This window comes from Aythya ferina (genome assembly GCF_964211825.1).
Source record: "Aythya ferina genome assembly, chromosome: 9".
NCBI lineage: Eukaryota > Metazoa > Chordata > Aves > Anseriformes > Anatidae > Aythya > Aythya ferina.
Genome location: NC_140305.1, coordinates 17818156 through 17836213, shown reverse-complemented (window position 1 = coordinate 17836213; position 18058 = coordinate 17818156). Strand labels below are relative to the sequence as shown.

Below are 18058 nucleotides of genomic sequence, written 5' to 3'. Positions count from 1 at the left end.
AAGTGGAACTTGGTTATATTGCTGCAGAAAGAAGAAATGACAGAGAGGAACAAAAAGAATGAGGAAATAGTTGGTTTAGGCTGAAAACAGAGCAATATGTTCCTGGAAGTACACTTTCAGCCCCCGCACAGGCCTGGCCCATGCTGCGGCAGGAATCCCTGCATACAGGTGGCCGTCCTTCTTAGCAAGGCTCCTGTCTCTCCAGGCCAAAGCTCGGCCAGGCTGCAGGTGCTGCCTAGCACTACGTGCCAGACTGTGCTCCAGAACCACGCAAGGAGCATTTTCTATGCGTTCCCTTGTTCTGTGAAAGCACTCACAGGTTAAATACTTGCATAGAAATGTAATAATAATGATTAATGCATTCCTGCCCAGGCTCTGGCCATTCTTCTGACATAATCCCTCCTTCTTCGAGACCATAAAGCCTTTGCTCATGATGATGGGTGTTTGGTCCTGAAGCCTGACTGATGTCAGCAGGAGATGAAAGTGTTGCACCTCTTGCAAGGTGAAATCCACCCATTCTTGACCAAGTGTATGCCTTCCAGAGTAATAAAAGAAGTGTAGCAACTAAGCCTCTAAGTAGGAGATCAAGCAGAGGAATGAGAAAGGCTCACTGCCTGAGAAGAAGGCCTGGCAAAGCTCACGGTGGTGAAACCAAATGGAAATGTTGCAAACTTTCACCTAGAATAAACAATCCGAATCAGCTGGAAGCGCTTTCCATCGCTCTGGTTCCCAGGAACAGGGTTGCATCATTTTCTTGACACAAGGCTGCCAAAATCTGTAGCGACATACTAGAATCCTACTGATTAGCCAAGTTCTTGGCACACTCGTATTGCCAGAGATTTATTTATCTATTTAATTATTTATTTATTTTTTGTGAGAATCGCTGGTAGATTAAATACGGGAGGCAGGCAACACAAATACATATTTATTTGGGTGGAGGAGACTTTTGGCTTTAGGGTAGAATAATGCTTTGTGTTACGTGGCAGCTTTCTGTCAGAGGACCTCAGACATGAAATGCCATTATTAACCTCCCAGCATTGTCTGTGGCAGATGAGACATGCTCCATTTCTCAGATGGGCAAAAGCTGGCCAGAGATATTAGGCACTGGCTGCTCTCAGATCCCCTTGAGTCAATCCTGACTTGCTTCCCCATGGTTCTGAGCTCCCTGCTCTGTGTTTTTATATTAGCCTTTGAAAGCTGCCTGCAGCACTTGCAATTAGTAGGCACACTGGTGGAGGAGTTGGTGGCACACCAGGGTCAGAGCTCAGGAGCTCTGGCCTTCTAGCTGCTCTGCTGCCTGCTGGGTTGTATTTGGAAGCAGGGACAGCATTCCTTAGTGTTTGCACTTCAGAATTATCTTACTTTGAGAAAATCCTTTTTTTTCTTTTCTCCATAAATGTCTCCTTCTGTTTCACATCTGTTCTTTGAGCACTGCCTAATCCACCAGTTTCGGTGGCTGTTTCATCCTTGCTGCTTGCTGCTCTCAGTGCACACACACCCAGCTCTGGAGCACCTCCTTCACCCAGCTCGTCTTCACCAGTTCTCCCACAGTGCCTACTTCTTCTTTTTACCCTTCACTGCCTGTGCCACCATCCTCCGGTTGTTCAAGGCAGCCTTTATAAACACTTCCTTTTTCTTTGAAACTCGAGCAACGCAAGACGTGTGTGCTTGGTAAAAGTGACATGGCAATGGTGAGGTTTCCCTCTCGCTCTGCTCTTTCCTCAGTGTGGCTTCCTTTAGGAATCCTGCTCATAACTTCTTGCCATTTGCAACAGGATCCCAGGAACCGAGCAGCAGTGAGATACATCTGGGGCTAAGCTTGAACTGAAAGCCAAGTGCAGAGAGGCATGCTGGAGAGGAGGGGAGGGAAGCTCAGACATAGCTGGACATCCAGCAAGGCTTCGCAAAGCCAACTGGCAACACCATCTTCCAGGGGCTGTCTGAAATCACAGATAAGTTTGAATCAGAGATTTCAATGCAAACACTCATGAACTTTGAGAAGGGTCAGGTCCAGACGGGCTCCAGCTGGACTCCAGACCCTGATAAGAGAGTTCCTCCCGTGGGCCTCGAGAACATCTGAATCCTCAGCAGCCACTCGGCTGACCTCTCCTTCCCAGGTCTCCGGGCTTTTTTACCCAGTTACTAGGTCATGAGCTTGCAGGAGACCCACCCACTTGGGCCTGTTGGTTTTCACTGGTCCAGGGACATTTTTCTTTCTTCAGGGAACTCTGCAAAGCATTTTTTCTTGCAGGAGGGGAGGAGATTCAGCATGACTCAATGGTGTTTAAGAAACAGGGGAGACAAATGAGGAGATCCTAGAGGTACTTCCTTTCTGAATAGCTCAGAGATTAGTAACGCTTTGCCATACCTGTAAATAGTTTGTGTGCAGACACGAATGCCAACAACTTCTCTGGAAAGCTGCACCTCGCTAGCCCTTGTTTTCGAAGAGCGTTTGTGATTTTTCAGCAACCACCTACCAAAGCCAAGAGAAAATAAAAAGATCCCTGACCTTTCACTGCTCTGATTTCCTAATCATTTGGACACCTTTAATCCTCGCCTCAGTCACAGGGCACTGTTGTGTAACACAGCCACAGTCCAGGAAGGGCCTGGCACAAGACAAATGCTGGACATGGAACATCCTTGATGCAAAAAAAAAAAAAGAGCTGTGCAAGGGGTGCAAAGAGGAGAGCATGTCTGGGGGCTCACAGCAGCATAAGCTGTATTTATGCAGTGCTTGGGGATCGGTCAACACATGCAAGGTCTTTGCTTGTCACCAAAGTGGCCATGCAGAGTGGTCAGACAAGTCGGGCGGCGAACGCATGCACATTAATATTTGCTGTCACTGAGGTTGCAAAACAAAAGCAGACAGATCATTTCAGGACTTGGCCTCCTTATCTCCACCTACCACAGCCTATAAAGTTGCATAAGAAAACAGGACAGCATAGGAAGAAATTTGAGGTGGAAACCTGAAGAGAAATGAAGCAGATGCAGCGACACTGAATGGCAAAACTCCCCCCACAGAGTGGGATCATAAGGTAATGGCAAAGTAGTTCTGTGCATGTCTCAAACCCTGACTTCAGATCCTGCCCAACTTAGGCCAAAAGAAGTTAAAATTAAGGAGGCTTCTTTTGTGGTTTGTCAAACACTCTGTGATTATGGACACTCCAAAAGCTCATTCTGCTGAAAGACTCGAGGATGTGCACCCTGCTGGAAAACTTCCTTGTTAAATGCACATAATTCCAGTATGCAAAAACTTAATGACTGAGAAAAAGAAGAAGATGTTCCCCTTGTGGTTTGGTGGTGACAAAAGGGTTAATCATCTCCCGACGCTCCCGACAGGGTCACACTAAAGCCCATGGAGCAGCGCGATGGGGACAAGCCCTGCAGACACGGGGTCCCTGCAGAAATCCAGCGTGCGGCAGAGGAGACAAAGGCACTCCAAGGTACCTTCTGTTGGAAACCCTGGCTTCATTTTCAGAAAGCAAAGAGATGTTGTTTGGGAGACACGAGCATCTGCTTAGTGACTTCTCAGTGCAGGGGACAAGCAACTCGCTGGTGTCTTGCCAGGTAAGCTGCAAACAACATTAGGTCATTGCAAACAGCTTTCCTTGGGCTCCATCTGTCAGATAAGGACCGTATCACTGGCACGATGTTTGTGATGCCGAGCTCTCCTTTGCTTAACGAAGGCCAAATGTGAAGCTCATTAAGGAGAGAACCTGAGACGCCCTCCCTAGACCAGCAGCAGCTGACTTGCTGCCGTGGGCTGGTTTAATCTTCTATTAGCTCAGGTCAAAATGAGCTGCGTGGAGAAATACTTCTGTCACGACATGTCAGACCTGCAGAGCTGAGTCCCAAGTGCAAAAGCTGCTGGGGGCCACGGGGTGGTTCTGGCTCCGAGTTCCCCGGGGCTGATGATGTGTGAGTGGCTGCGGGCAGCCACGGCGTGCTCTGCAGCCTTCTGCGGGCTCAGCCTGCAGGAGACAAGTGTGTGGTACAGCCTCACCAGCAGGCCCTATTTAAAGGCCATTCAAATACGGTGGTGTCCAGGAAGACGTGTAGCACTTAATAGTGGTGGAGATTAAGAGGAGATTAAAAGAAAAGTCGTGATTCAGCCGTGATTTTCATGGCGAGGAATGATGCCATGGAAAACATCAAGGAAAATGAGGTGGAATGGGCTGCCATTAGCAGATTGCTTTATTTATGGCTATTGGGTATTGCTGTTGTGCCAAATCTTAAATTTATTGGGTGCCACAGATTTCTTCATTAAAATTGTATTACCAAATTGTTGTTTGTTGCAATTTGCAGTGACCCTCTCCTTAGCTGTTTTTATTTTTGCTGTATGTGTGTGTATGACCCTGTAAAAACAGGCCGGTCTGTGGGGAGAGAGTAGGTTTTTAGCCAAAAGTGTGCATTTTAAATGGCGTGACTGATTTTCTCTGAGTTCCCTCCTCTCTCTCCTCCATTTTGGCTTTGTGCTTCACCTCTTGGGCTGCACCGCAAAGGGCTCCAAGCCCTTCCCGTCCCAGTTATTAACGTTAAGCTGACAAGCTCCAAGCGAGGATTTTCAGGTGTCTTTATAACAACTCGTGCTGGCTGCTAGGTGTTCCCAGGAGGCTGCAGATCCTGGAATCTTCCACCCTGGCAATATGCCCAGCCCATCGCAACTGCGACCTTACCAAGATCTCAGCACTGGGATTTTGCAGCTGTTCAGATCTCTCCAGATACCACAGCAAATGGTTTCTGCTCTCTGAGTCAGCCGGTTGCTGCACCCCAGCCCTTTAAGGTTTTCCCACTATTCCTTACCAGAACCACCTTCAGAGCTGGTCTCCTTGGGATGGAGATGGAGCAATGAGTGGAGTTGGGCAACTGTGTCACTTGCCTTAGTTTGCTAATGTCAAGGCTTTTGGCAAGCTGGTCTTCAGGAAGGCACACGGAGACGGCAGAATGGTGGAGGGCTGGGATCTCGGGGCTGATGATCAGATCAGCAGACAGCTCTGGGCACTGGCTGCGATGTACAGAAATCACATCAGCCCTCTTCTCTCAAGGTAATGAGATCACTTATCTGATGCTGCTTGTATCCAAATTGCATTCAGATAGTTTTATGCTTCACAGGCTGCTGGATCACAGCGATAGTTATACAAAGCTGGCGATGGCTGCAGGACAGAAACAGCTCCCCTGAGCCCTGCTCCTTCACACCATGCTCTCCTCTGATGCACATTCATATGCTGGAGCACCCTACAGCAACAAGCACCCCTAGAGTTCAGACTGTGGCTTGTCTGATCATATCAAGCCATCAAGATTTACAGTCTCCTCTCTCTTCTGACCAGATGTAATAATAGCAAGAGCAGAGGTTCTCACCACAGCAAGACAAATTTCTTTTTCAATGACATGCCCATCATCAATCCCTACAAGTAAATTTTTTTCGTTTAGAAGCTCACGAGTACATCCCATACCGTACACTCTGTGCTGCTCTTTTGCATAACACTTCCTAGCTTGTCTGTACCTAGCCCTGGGCTCTCTCAGGTCTTTTCTGTCCTCGGGACAGATCTCTGAGACCTGCAGTATCGGTCTCAGGTGTTGCTCATTTATAAGGAGGCTGGCTACACTCAGGTTCACTATTAGGTTTCACATATTGCGTGAGGTGGGACCAAGAGGTTTGTGTTTGATTTAATAACATTTTTTGCTGTGATTTGGAGCACTCAGAGAGCGGCCTGGCTGCCAAAGCAAGCTGAAACAGGCAACACTTGAGACATTCAGGTCAGGGAGCGCGCTGTTAGCCCATCTCAGCAGGTGTGATACTGTCCTGCCACCATCCTGCGCCCATCAGTTCGTAGTCCTGCCTTTTGATCCAGGGATGAGACACAAAGCATCTCTCAGTGCAGAGAAAGCTCTGTGGTGAGACTTTCCGTGTGCTGACCTCTCCTGTGGGATTTTTGTGCCTGAGACCAATAGTCTGTGCAGGGGCATGGGACCGTACCCACTTGCAAGCAGCATCTCCCAGCCACTCAGGTCCAGGGCAGAGGATGCAGAAGGGCCCATCCTTCAGCTCTTGGGTCTTCAGTTAGTCTTTCCTTCTGACTCCAAGCAAAGGGCTCTTTCCCAGAGCTGCTCCCCATGGTACTGGAATCTAAACAATCCTCCTAACTAGCTTTCAGACAAAATCAGGTTACTGGGCTCCCCACACCATGCACACACACTCAGAGGATTGGGAGCACAGCTTTCGGGGGAAGATAAGATGCTGCTCTGTTAATCAGAAACACTGTGAATAGCATTTGTTATGCTTTTGTGAGGCTGTTACGTATTTCTTTTCCCTTCTTATGACTCTTCACCATACCTTTCTGCCGATGGAAGGCACCTGGCTCTCTAGACTGCCATCCACAGACCAGCCGACGCACATGCACACACCTGCCTCTGGATGAAAATGAGGCATAGCATCTATTGCCAAAGAAAGGTTTCTTCAGTACCAGAATTACTAAAACTTCCTTAAGATATGCAGGAGTGCTTCCAGATTGCAAAATGAAAATCGCTGCCCGGAATCCTGAATTCAAAGTAGGGAAATATCCCTTTAAAGAAACCCATTGGCAATATGACTAAAGGCCTTAAGGCCAAGCTGATCTTCAACACAACTCCACTGAGTCAAGAAAAATACACCAGGGATAAAGTTTGGCCTGATAGTGAAAACCACAGGCAAGTGAGAATGATTCCCACAATCAAGCTGATCTGAAAAATGCAGTTAAATTTTGCCCTTAAAGGAATCATTTTCCTAACAATAATGGATAAAATGAAATGCTTGTCAAAATTATTACAAGCATATGGGGATGAGACGATCAACATTTTATGAATTATTTCCTTCAGCAGCAGTATGTTTGCTTCATTCTTTAGCCATTCTTCTTTCTTTAATTCCAGAGCTTGTGACCTTCCTGCTGGCTCCTCTAGATTTACTACCTGCCCTGTTCATTCTTGCCTTGCTAGAGCCACACCGATGATGTGTTTTGGATGCTTAATCCCAGCTTTGCCACTGTGTTGACGTGGCATTTTGTTGAGTATTTTTTCGGGCCAGTATCCTTCAAATCCATCTCTACTAGTTCATCAATACTTGAACCGACCCCCAGGCAATGCTAAGGGTAAGTATCTGATATTATTTTCCAGGACTGAGTCCTTGGTTCTCAGCCTGACACTTTGCAAGGATACCTAAGTGAAGATTCTGGTTAGGATGAAGACAAGACTTTCTCAGAAAGCTGTTTTGGAATGTGGGACTTGCTTCCCAAGAGAGGAGAATGAATGACCACAGAATTAATCTCTTTCAAAGCTCTGTCCAAAACTCATTTGTTGTGTTTAACTTGTTCTCAGCAAGTCCTAAACACACGCTCGGAAACAAAGAGTGGAAAACTCAACTGTAGTTGTTCACAAAAGCAAACAAAACCCAAACAGGAGCAACTTGCCAGTGTGCTGAAAAGATCACTACCAAAACAAAACAAAACAAAACAAAAACTTCTATAAAATAATTATTATTTTTTTTTTTCACTTAAAATACTGAAAGGAAAAAAAAAAGAGAGAGAGAGAGAGAAAGAAAGAAAGGAGAAAGGACAGAGGTGGTTTTTTTTTGTTGTTGTTGTTTTGTTTTGTTTTGTTTTGTTTTGTTTTTTGGTATTTATCAGTTTGGGAGGGGTTACCAAGAACTCCAAGGCTTTTTCATTGGCTTTTGCACCCTCTTGTACCTTCCAGGAGGCATCAGGCCATCTGAATTTTATTCCTCTTCCTCAGTTATGTAGTTCTCAGTCCCAGAATTCATGGGTGTGCGGGAGGGCTGGAGACTCCTGCCTGATCCCCAGCACTTCAGGTATTCACAGATATCGCTTCCACACCTCTGTGTTTAACTCATGTTTGGCAAAGTACAACGTGATCTAAATCAAGCATCCCAGGAGGGCAGCCAGCCTGGATTTGAGGGCATCACAAAATGTGAATTCTATCCTGGACCTGGAATTCTTCCCAAAGATTAAGCATCTTCACTGATAAACGCATGCTTCTTTCTTACTCGAAATTACCAAGCTCTAGTGTGCTTGTCGTGGGGCTAAAGACCCCTTTCCTACCAGCATCGCTTCCTGAAGGTGCTTGCACACTCTGTCATAACATCACCTCTCACTTTGCTTTTGAATACATTTAGCAGATTGAACTCCTCAAGTCTCTCAACTTCCTTTTCAAAATGCAGAGACCAACAATAACAGGGAAAATATTTGTCTGGTTAAGACTGGCTGGAAGCAGCCCTGGTCCATCCTGCAGTTGGCTGTCCATCCATCTGGAGCTCCTGGGAGGCCCCTCAGCTGCAGCAGCACACTGGAAACACAGGTTGGGCTGCTTGTCCGTAGCATCCTATCCCAAATCCTGGCTTTGCTTTCCAAGATAAGGATTGTCCCTCTGTGCAAGTTGACTGTGTGCCTTGCTCCTCCACACGGGGCTGTCACGCTGCCCAGTGACCTGGATCTCCCCACACCGCTGCCCCGGCCTCTTCACCAGCTGCTGCTCTGCCTGTCTGGTGTCACTCGCAGGTTTTGGCAGCCCTTGTTGTGGCTCACCTTCCACACCGTTGATAAAAGCATTGAAAATTATTGGATGCCCTATCGGTCCCTGAGGCTCTTCTCTGGGGAAGTGCCCGGGGACTGCTCATTTGCAAGGTCTTTAATCTCACTGGTCCTTAAGCCACAGAACATGCATAACGTTGATGTTGGATATCCTTACTTGTTGCTAGAACGTGCTAAGTCAGTCACCTTGCCAAAATCTGTCACATCCACAGAGCTGCTTTTCCCAGCCCAACTTTTAGCCTCTCCAGAGAACACAGAGCTGTTTGAAAAGCTTGATTTTGATGTGAAAAGGCTGAGCCAACAGCCATAAATAATAGCCACAGCTTTTAACTCTGCTCAGTTCAGTTCCCCAGCAGCTTTTCCACCGTGTTCTCTACAACTGGTTTCATGCTATTGTGTACTACAGCTTTGCTTTATAACCTGTTTGTGATTTGGAAGGTGCTGTGCTCCACTCCCCCATCATCTGTCCTAATGAGCCAGGTAAGGTCTGAAAGGGGCAGAAATGCTCCAGTGTGATTTAGCTGCTGTTTACAAGCAGAGCTGGGGGGGTCTGGGCTCTCGGAATAGTGTGGGAATTTTCCTTTTTCCTTTTTTAACCACTTTTACTCCTCGTCAAGTGCTTTCAAGACCCAGCCTCAGGCTCGATTTATTTTTGCAAGGCCATTTATAGCCACTGTGTCTTAAAGCAAAGAAGAAAAAAAAAAAAAAAAAAAGAGGCTGATCTTATTTTTAAAGAAGAAACCACGCACATGCAGGCTCTGTCGCAGTTTGCTCACTTCTTGGTGTCCCACAAGATCCTCCCCGCCGTGATAGCAGCGTATCGCCCCGCTCCCCTTACCGACCTTATATAACAGTGCGGGGTGGAGGCTCTGCTGCTTTCGAGGCTGAAGCATGGAGAGCAACAGCTTCACAAAATTTGCCAGGGCTGGGAGTGGCCCGCCTTGGAGTAACCCACCTGAACTTCCAACTTGCTGCACCCTTCGGTTGGATAGTTTTTGTGTTCACAAACATCTGTAATAAACGTTGGAGAAGTGTTTCTTAAGCAACCATCTGCCTGCATCCAAGCACCCAGATTTTCCTTTTGGCTCTGATTTGGTGCTTCTTCCTGTTAGTTTTCCTTTCCAGCTGCTCTGATAATGCAGCGCTTTAAATTAGCAGCCTCTCCTCTTGAATTTGTAAGCATTTACTGAGCTGTTGTTTGGTTAAGGGACCAGACAGAGACGTACACCAAACAGGAAGGGATATGGTGGGTTTGTGGTCAGAGCACAAGGCTCTGAATCAGGAAATGATCAGAATCAACTTCGAGAGATGGGTCTAGCCCGCAAAGCTCAGTTCTGCATCTGCTTCTGCACCGAGCTCCGAGTGCCCTGGTATTTAGGCTGATTTTGTTTGCGGCTGCTGCGCGGGGCTCACCTCTTCTTTCCCTGGATTTCCGCAAAGCAAGCGTTTATTAAAGGCAGATCGCCAGACTGCAAGGAGGCTCAGTGCAAAATTAGCTGACTGAGTGCCTTCCTGGCGGTGAAACAGTTTGGACCCCGTGGACATCACTTGCCTTGCAGGTGTCAGGGGAACTTTCCCAGCTTGTCTCCCTAGACGTGCTGTGCACACGCAGCCTTAGCTCATCCCCGAGCTGGAGGGAGGCAGCCCCAAAGCTGACGGCATCCCTCTTCTCTGAGCTACCCGTGTGCATCGAGCCGCAGCTATCTGCGAGCAGCAATAACAAATTCCATCCCCGCTGAACAGCACCACAAATGATGTACAATATCTGATTCCCAGATGGCAATGTTAAGAACAGAAGGCAACATGTCTGGGAAAGTACCTGGGGCATACCTGAACAATAGAAATAATAGAGATGTAAGAAGAAGATAGATTTTTTTTTTCTGATATATGCATGCCTTGTGATCACTCAGGAAACAAACAAACACCTTTTTTTTTTTTTTTTTTTTTTTTTTCTTTTTTTTTGTCAAGCAGGAAACAGCCTGAATGAATAGAAACACTGTCAGAGGTCTAGAGTAAAAGACTTGAAATAGGTGAAAGGTTGGTAGCATGAGCAACGTGCCAGGCTTGTCTGCTCCTGATGTCTGTGTCGTGCATCACGTGAACACATAAATCCTTGGAATCCCTCACCATTTGTTTGGATACCAGCAGACTTGAGTGTGCATCTACCTCGCCGGTGACTTGAAGGATTATTCTTATAGGACAGACTCCCCCTGCTAGGCTGCTTGCATGCTCGGGAACACACGAGGCTTGGGATGGGTATTTATGCACAGGTTTTATTCTAGGCCCACTTAGGGAAAGGACTTAGGGAAGAGGACTAACATGAGGAAGAAGTGGCTGCCTTTTCTCAGATGTTCCAGCGGCTGAACATGCTGCAGAACGGTGAAGCTGGTGGCTGTTTTCTGAGATAGCAGCGCAAACAGCAGGGAGATGGGGATACCACCCCGATGAGCAGCAGGCAGCTTCATGCAAGCGCACCAGCTCCTGCCTCTCCAGTCTCGCCCCGCCTGCATTTGTTCCTCCTTTGCCTGATGGCACATCTCCCCCACACAATGGCATGTAAAATCTAATCTCTACTGAAAGCTCTGCAGGGCAGGAACTCACACATTCAGATCCAAATAGGCTACTCATGCCTTTTTAATTTCACTGGATCAGAATAACAACAGCAAGGAAATAAAGCAACAGCCAAAGAATCAAGTCAGCGCAGTGAAACAGGTCCCTTCCCTGCCTTACGAGTTACATCCACACCACCCCGATGCTAGCGGGAAGTCTTCTAGTCACAATCAGTAAATCTTTCCCTTTTAAGCATCCCAGAAAGCTCTCAGCCACCAAGGAGTGGCCACTGATGTCCACTAATTCCCAAAGGCACACGGAGCAGCACCATGCTGAGAAGCATCCCAGGGCACGAGGGGGCTCTGGAGCCCCTCTGTGCCCGCCCATGGTCTGGGAAGAGCGAGCCTGGGGTTGGTGCACTCCCACGCACATCTGCACCCCAGGCTGGCACGATGCTGATCTCCCCAGACATCAATCCTGCTGCCATCTGGATGACAGATCTTGCACAAGAGCCGTGCCATTACATAAGGCCGGGGCTGTTTACAACTTCCCGCCCAGCGCACGCCCGCCGTGTGCTAATCAGGACGGTTCGCAGTCAGTCCCGGAGTAAACAAACGCAGCTTCACCAGAAAACACAGCACCACACCTCTTCGCTCCAGGTGTGCGTTTTGGCCCACTGTCTGTTTCTCCATAGCGATTAGGGACTGGTATTTAAGACAATTTCTTAACAGGACCTGGGATCGGTGGTTTATCTCCTCATTAGCTTGGTAATGTCATTAATTAAGGTTATGTCAACGGACATGATGCCACAGCAGATGGGTGTTATCAGTGGCAACAGCCTTCCAGGGTTTGTCTTCGCAGCCTGCCTACCGCGATGCGCCATTAGCATCCTGCCCAAGGTGGGGACCTGCCCTTTCCCCACGCTGCTGCCGAGAGCCCTCTCCGCAGCCAAAGCGTCTTGAGGCAGGCTCCAGAAATCCCCTCAAAAGTTCCTGTGCTCCCGAACCAGCTCAGAGTGGGGAACCATGAGCACGGAGGGAGTTACAGAGGGGTAAGGGATGGACACGCGGCTCCTGATTGTGTGCGCCCCAGGCAGGCAGCGAAAGCAGCCTTGTGGCCTCTTCTTTTGTCCTCCTGCTCCTGGGGCTGGGCTTCCTCATCATCCTGTGCAGCAAGATGAATACCCTAAGACCCCCAAACCACTTCTGAAGGGCAGGGATGGTCCCAGTGGTGCTGCACAGCCTGCAGGGCCTTGAGCCATGGCGCTGATCCTGGTGGAGGAACGGTGCTGTCGTCGCCTCCTTCCTCCCCCTTTTGCACCTAACGCTGCTCGTTCAGCTGGCTCTGCATTTCAAGCCGAGAAAATTAGCACGTTAGTGAGAGATGTGGTGGACTCTGTCCCGTGGCGTTAACAGCAGGGCTGGGTACTTCAGAGCAAGCCGGCTGGCAGGGCTGGCAGGAGCTGGGCCCAGGCCCTCACGCAGGGCAGTCGTGATGTTGGATTTAAAGAGTTCATATCATGAAATCCATGAACCTGTGAATTGTGAGGCTTCAGAAGAGAAAGGGCAGTGAGTTTAGCCTGCCTGCTCACACTATACTCTTAGAGGTAGCAGGAAAGTGTGAAGACCTTTTGGAAACCTTCTTCTTTCTCCTCTTCTTACTCCAGAGGATGTAAGGTTAAGCCTAACATGCTCCTGGGCTAAGTCCTGCCCTGGTCCTGTACAGGAGCCCCAACGTAACCCAAAGCCTCGGTGCACTTTAAATACACGTCAACAGCAGCATGTGCTGGCCAGCAGTGAGTTTAACAGCGGTCCTTCAAATGAATGCAGTTTTAGTTGTTTTCCTCGGTTGTTTGAGGTCACTGTTCCCCCGCCCTTGTTAATAAAGATGTGATTAATGACTCTTGGCAAAGATGCCGCCTGAAAGAGCCAATGCTTTAGGAAAAGCAAAACCAGTTTTCAGGTATTTTCTTTAAGGTTCATCTCAGAAACACACAAACACATTTCAAACCGCTCGTAAGACACACTTGACACCCCCCTCGCCCCGTCTCCACCCCCGGCAGACGCACCGCCATTCATAACCCACATAATTATTTTCCATCTACCTGGAAGGGAGCAGGGTGGGCAGCGCAGAGCTGTGCTCGCCACGCTTCCCCGGGCGGCAGCAGTGGCTTTGTGCTTGCTCTCCCCACGCTGAGCAGCACCCGAAACTCCTGGGTGAGGCCCCAGAGTCCCTTTTTAAATAAATCACAGTGGTAAGGGAAAAAAGAGAATGATTAAATTGTTTCCTCTGAGAGTGCTGGGCTCACGTTTTCAAGCTTTTTTTTTTTTTTTTTTTGCTTTTTTTTTTTTTTTTTTTTTCTGTGAACAGTGAAGTTCGGAAATGCAGGCGGTTAAACACAGGGACAGCACAAGCTGAGATTTTCACAGCCAGGCCCGGGGCAACAGAGCAGGGCCTTGAGGGAAAACACCAAAAATTGGGATGTTGGTGAGAAGTGCAGTACAAATTTAACAATTAAAGGAGCGCTGCTTCCTTTGAGCAGCCTCTTCTAGACGGGCCCTGGTTCATACAAAAGCTTCACGTAGCTTAGCCTTCCCAACAGATGCTTCAGTCTTCACATTTGTGAGGTTTAGCCTGCACCACGGGGGCCAGAAGGGATGTCTGGGGAGGGGTGGCTGCTGTACAGAGCCAGCAATGCTCCTGAAGGCTCGTACACCAGGTTTTAATCAGTGCTGTGAATTAGCACCACAAGAGTTAGGACCAGATGCTTGTGTCTCAGCCCATGAGGGTGCAAGACCCCTGTGCCACGAGGATCACACCAGCCCCTTTGCCAAGCTCCGAGGCTACGAGCCCACCTGTCCGAGGCATTGCAAACACAGGGTGCTCTCAGCATCTGCAGCATCTGGATGGAGGGCTGGGGATGGCTCTCGAGTGTCTCGGTCCAGGCACGGGCACCCCATGTGCCTCTTGTCGTGCTCCATGGGGCCACTTGTGCAGCTTTGCATGGGGAAGGGGGGGCTGCAGAACGAAACGTGCTGCGCCCACAGCGGCACGCGGAGCTTGGCAGGACCGGTGTTTTTCCAGCTGCAGGAAACTGTACCGGGGAGAGCCAGTTTGAATGAATCTCTGACATTTTATAATCCCTTGGAAAGAAAGGAGCGAGTGCTCCAGTGCGAGCTTGTCTCCAAAGCTGAAGCAAATCCTTTAAATTAGCTGGACACTCAGTGTAAGGGCGCAGAGAATTTCCCGTTGCTGTGTGCTTTCCCCTACAGGCACCGAAGTGGCTTAAAACACCGCTAAACCCCAGGCAAGCAGGAGCAGTGTCTGCAGGCTTGCCACTGGGGTTCTGGACTGGCCCAGTCTAAGCAGATGGTGAACTGGCAGCGCTCACAAGAAGATCCTGATCCATGTGCTGAAGCTTCCCCAAAATTGCTGTGGGTGGCTCTAATTATAACCTGTGCCCTACCGCCTCCCCTTCCTGCGAGTAGGAAGGAGCCCAGCTTTCTTGTTACACTAGCCGCCTGCCCGTTACCAGGTCAAGATTGCTGGTGGGATAAGGACTTTCCATTTGCTTGCAGCACTGATGTCCTACTTGGCAGCACGCGCCTCATTCCTTCAGCCCTACAAAGGGAAGAGCCCCGAGCAAAGCAGGTTTGCAGCTGGCTTAGCAACACGGCTGCTCTGCATTCCTGTAAATTTCCAGGTTCAAGTGCAGTTTGTTCTTCTCTGTTGACAAGCCAAGTGGACATCTCCGTCCCCTTCATCCTGCTGCAGAGCCTTTGGGAAGGGTGATGGGACCTGGGAGAAGCAGCAGCTCTGGAGCTGGATGTGGTGCTGCAGCAAGGCAAGTGGTTCAGTGATGGAGAGGAGATGACCATGAGCCATGCCATCCGCCCACCTGCAGACTTCCAAAGCAAGAGAGAAGCTTGCTCTTGAGGTCTGAGGTGAAGAGGTAAGTAATGGTGTAGATACAAGTCCCTAGGGCTAGCCTGATTTATGTGGCAGTCCAGACAGTCAATACTTTCAGCCTTGGATGTGACAACTCTATTTTTATTTATTTTCATTTTTTTAAGCATATGCCTCATTCTTGGGTCCCCGTTACTTTATTCCAAGTGAGGCTGGTGTTTCTTCATTGTTTTCTCCCATGCATGATTGACATTAGCAGGAAGGAAATCTGGAAACTATAGAAACTGTTCTCTGCACCGAGGGAAGGTGCCTCGTATTCTTCTGAACCTGACCCCATTGTTTGCTGCTGCACCCGCAGGCACGTTCTCTGCTGTGCACTGCAAGGATCAGGGCATCCTCACCCAGGTTTGGGCAACGGTCACCAGCAGGATTGCAGGGCTGGCCCCGTTCCCGTTCAAGTCAGCATGAGCTTCACACCTGGTTTGACTGGGAACAGAATCAGGTCCCTCATTCCACTATATAAATAGAAAGATTTGATTTCAGCGCAGGTGGATATCAAGTTGTTCTGATGTTTTTCCCTGATTTCATTAGCAAGGCGATTTGTGTTACACGGAAAACTTGTTCTGAAGCTGTCATTATTTACCTGAAATGCATCTGCACTTTGAAGTAGGCTCTGGAAACACAAACAGAATGAAATTGTCCATAAAGTAGAGGTGGAGAGGCTTTTTCTGAGGTTTGAGACTGTTGGGTTCCCTCTGTGCTGGAATGCAAAACGAATGCCCTAAATTTAATCACGCACCAGGCTTTTTTTGCATTCATGACTCGAGAATGAATTCAGTCGTAAAAAGAAATGCAACTGACACATTTGGCATGCAAAACAACCATTGTTTTTGCCAGGGGGTTTCACGTGCACGTGTGTATGTGTTTATCTGTAAAACAGCTCAAGAGCATTCACGGAAGACTTAAGCAGTGGAAACACTGGCTTCAGCTCTCCAGAAGAAGTCAGCATCCAGCTGTCGTCGCTGGTCTCCCTACAGATCCTCCAGGTCCTGTCCTAGGGATTGACCTGGCCAGATCCGGTCCAAAATCACAGAAGAACACAGTGATCCCAGACTAATAAATGAAATAATTTAATAGCTAATTTGCAGGCTGCTGAATTCCATGAGCTCAGACTTGGTGCGCGCACCTTGTTTTGCTGCGCTGCTTTCTTCCCAAATGAATGGTGCGATAAAAGTAGCAGCAGCTTAGTGCTGAGTGCCTAAAAAAAGGTGTTTGTTTCCACTGCAGCGCTTAGCTCATTGTTCCTGCCACTTGTCCTGTTGACTGCCTCCTCAGGAAGGCCACGCTCCTGGCAGCCAGGAGCTCCTGCCTGCTCCCTGCTGCTCCGCCGCCAGGTTCCTAAATTCAAGCTTTTTGTTTCCAGTGTCTCCTTCTCCCTGTGGGACTAAAGAGGTGATTTCTTACTTGTCTCGCAGCAGCCTGTTGGGGACTTTTAAAGCTTTGGAAAGCTGCGTATGGTTCCTCAGATGGTACCAGAGAAACACACTGGTATAACTGGCAAGAGACGCAGGGATTCTGGTGTGCAAGCTCTCACAGACGTGACTTGCCTGAGATGTGCAATAAATGACACCACCCCACATCTTCTGGCCACTGAAGGGTTAGCTGAAATTCCCTTGTATGCTACACTTGAATGAAAATGCCAGCAGGCTCTGGTTTGACACCATTTACACCTGCATCATCTGGGACAATCTTGGGAAGAATGGGATCTCACAGAGATGGAGGTTTGCTTTCCACTTCACTTCTTCCCCTGGTGCTGCTGCTTTCCCCAGAGGGATGGGCACGAACAAACCCCAGGAAAAAAAAAACCCTGATTGTGGGAGCTGCCGGCTCTCCAGGCAGGGTCCTGCCTCTCCTGCCTCCCGTGGGCTCCTGTCGAAGAGCGAGAGTTGAATCAGTCTCCATGCTCCGCTTCAGTCGTGTGCAGCTTCCTGAAAGCAAGCATTGAGATATGCGGCCCGATTTGGGTTTTTTATTGTTGTTGTTGTTGTGTTTTTCTTTTTTTTTTTTTTTTTTTTTTTTAATTTGCCCACCAGATCCGGAACTGAAACCATCAATTCATTTCACTGAAGATCTTGTTCTTGACTCAAACCAGCAATAGCTTCCTCAGCTAACACCAGGTTTCTCCCCACTGAATCAGCTGTCCCTGCTCCTGTGGGCCTGAAGGTACCTGTTTTGTGGTATGAGAGAGTTTTGTTATTCAGAACAAGGTGAGAAGCTTCCCTAGACACTCAGTACCCATCTTTATGTCCCTTCTTGGAGACCCATTAACCCCACAGTCACTTGCTGAAGTGGAAGAGGGGAGGGCTGAGAGCAGGAAACATGGGGAAGATCCACCTGAAATTGTCATTTCCCATCGTGACTCCCAGGATGATCAACAAATGACTCCCGTAGTCTCCAACCATTTCAGTTTCAGATATACATTCCAGACCGTGTTGCTATCCACTTCCACAACCCCAGCTTGTGCCTGTCTATGGGCTGCATTCCCGAGAGCACCAGAAAGGGGTGGACACCACAGGGGGATGCCACGGGAAGGGAAGGAGCTCTGCTCTGCATTGGTCTCATTGTGCTGTGTGAAACAGTGATGGTGCTGCCCCGAGCTCGAGCCACACGAACTCTCCGTACCTGTTCTCATATCTTTCAGAGCTGCACCAACGTCCACCGAGATCAATAGAGTTTTCACACGGGCGACCATGAGTTTTGGATTTGTTTTTCTGAGATTTAGGTTTTAGGAACAGGCAGGAAATTATCCACTAGGAAATCTGTTTCAATCGCCCCTTTTTATGGCAGATGCTTTGGAAATGATTATGTGCTGTGTAAAGAAATATGGCCTTCTGAATTTATTCAGGCTAATTCTGAGTGAAACCAAATCTCTTTTATACTGTTCAGGCTGTGCAGAGTCTTAATGCACACAGAAATTAATTTCCAACCAACTTAACTCGCTTTTGTTCTGCCAGAACAATAGA

At 48.4% G+C, this 18058-nt stretch overlaps 1 long non-coding RNA gene across 2 annotated transcripts; it reads left to right on the top strand.

Moving 5' to 3' along the window:
* Nucleotides 1-1065: 1065 nt before the first annotated feature.
* LOC311441301 lies at nucleotides 1066-13424 on the top strand. Of its 2 annotated transcripts, XR_014695877.1 has the most exons (4): nucleotides 1066-3567; nucleotides 6907-7124; nucleotides 8210-9059; nucleotides 10551-13424. It is a non-coding gene; the product is annotated as an uncharacterized lncRNA (long non-coding RNA). The 2 variants fall into 2 exon arrangements; XR_014695878.1 differs by having other exon boundaries at nucleotides 8210-13424.
* Nucleotides 13425-18058: the final 4634 nt, after the last annotated feature.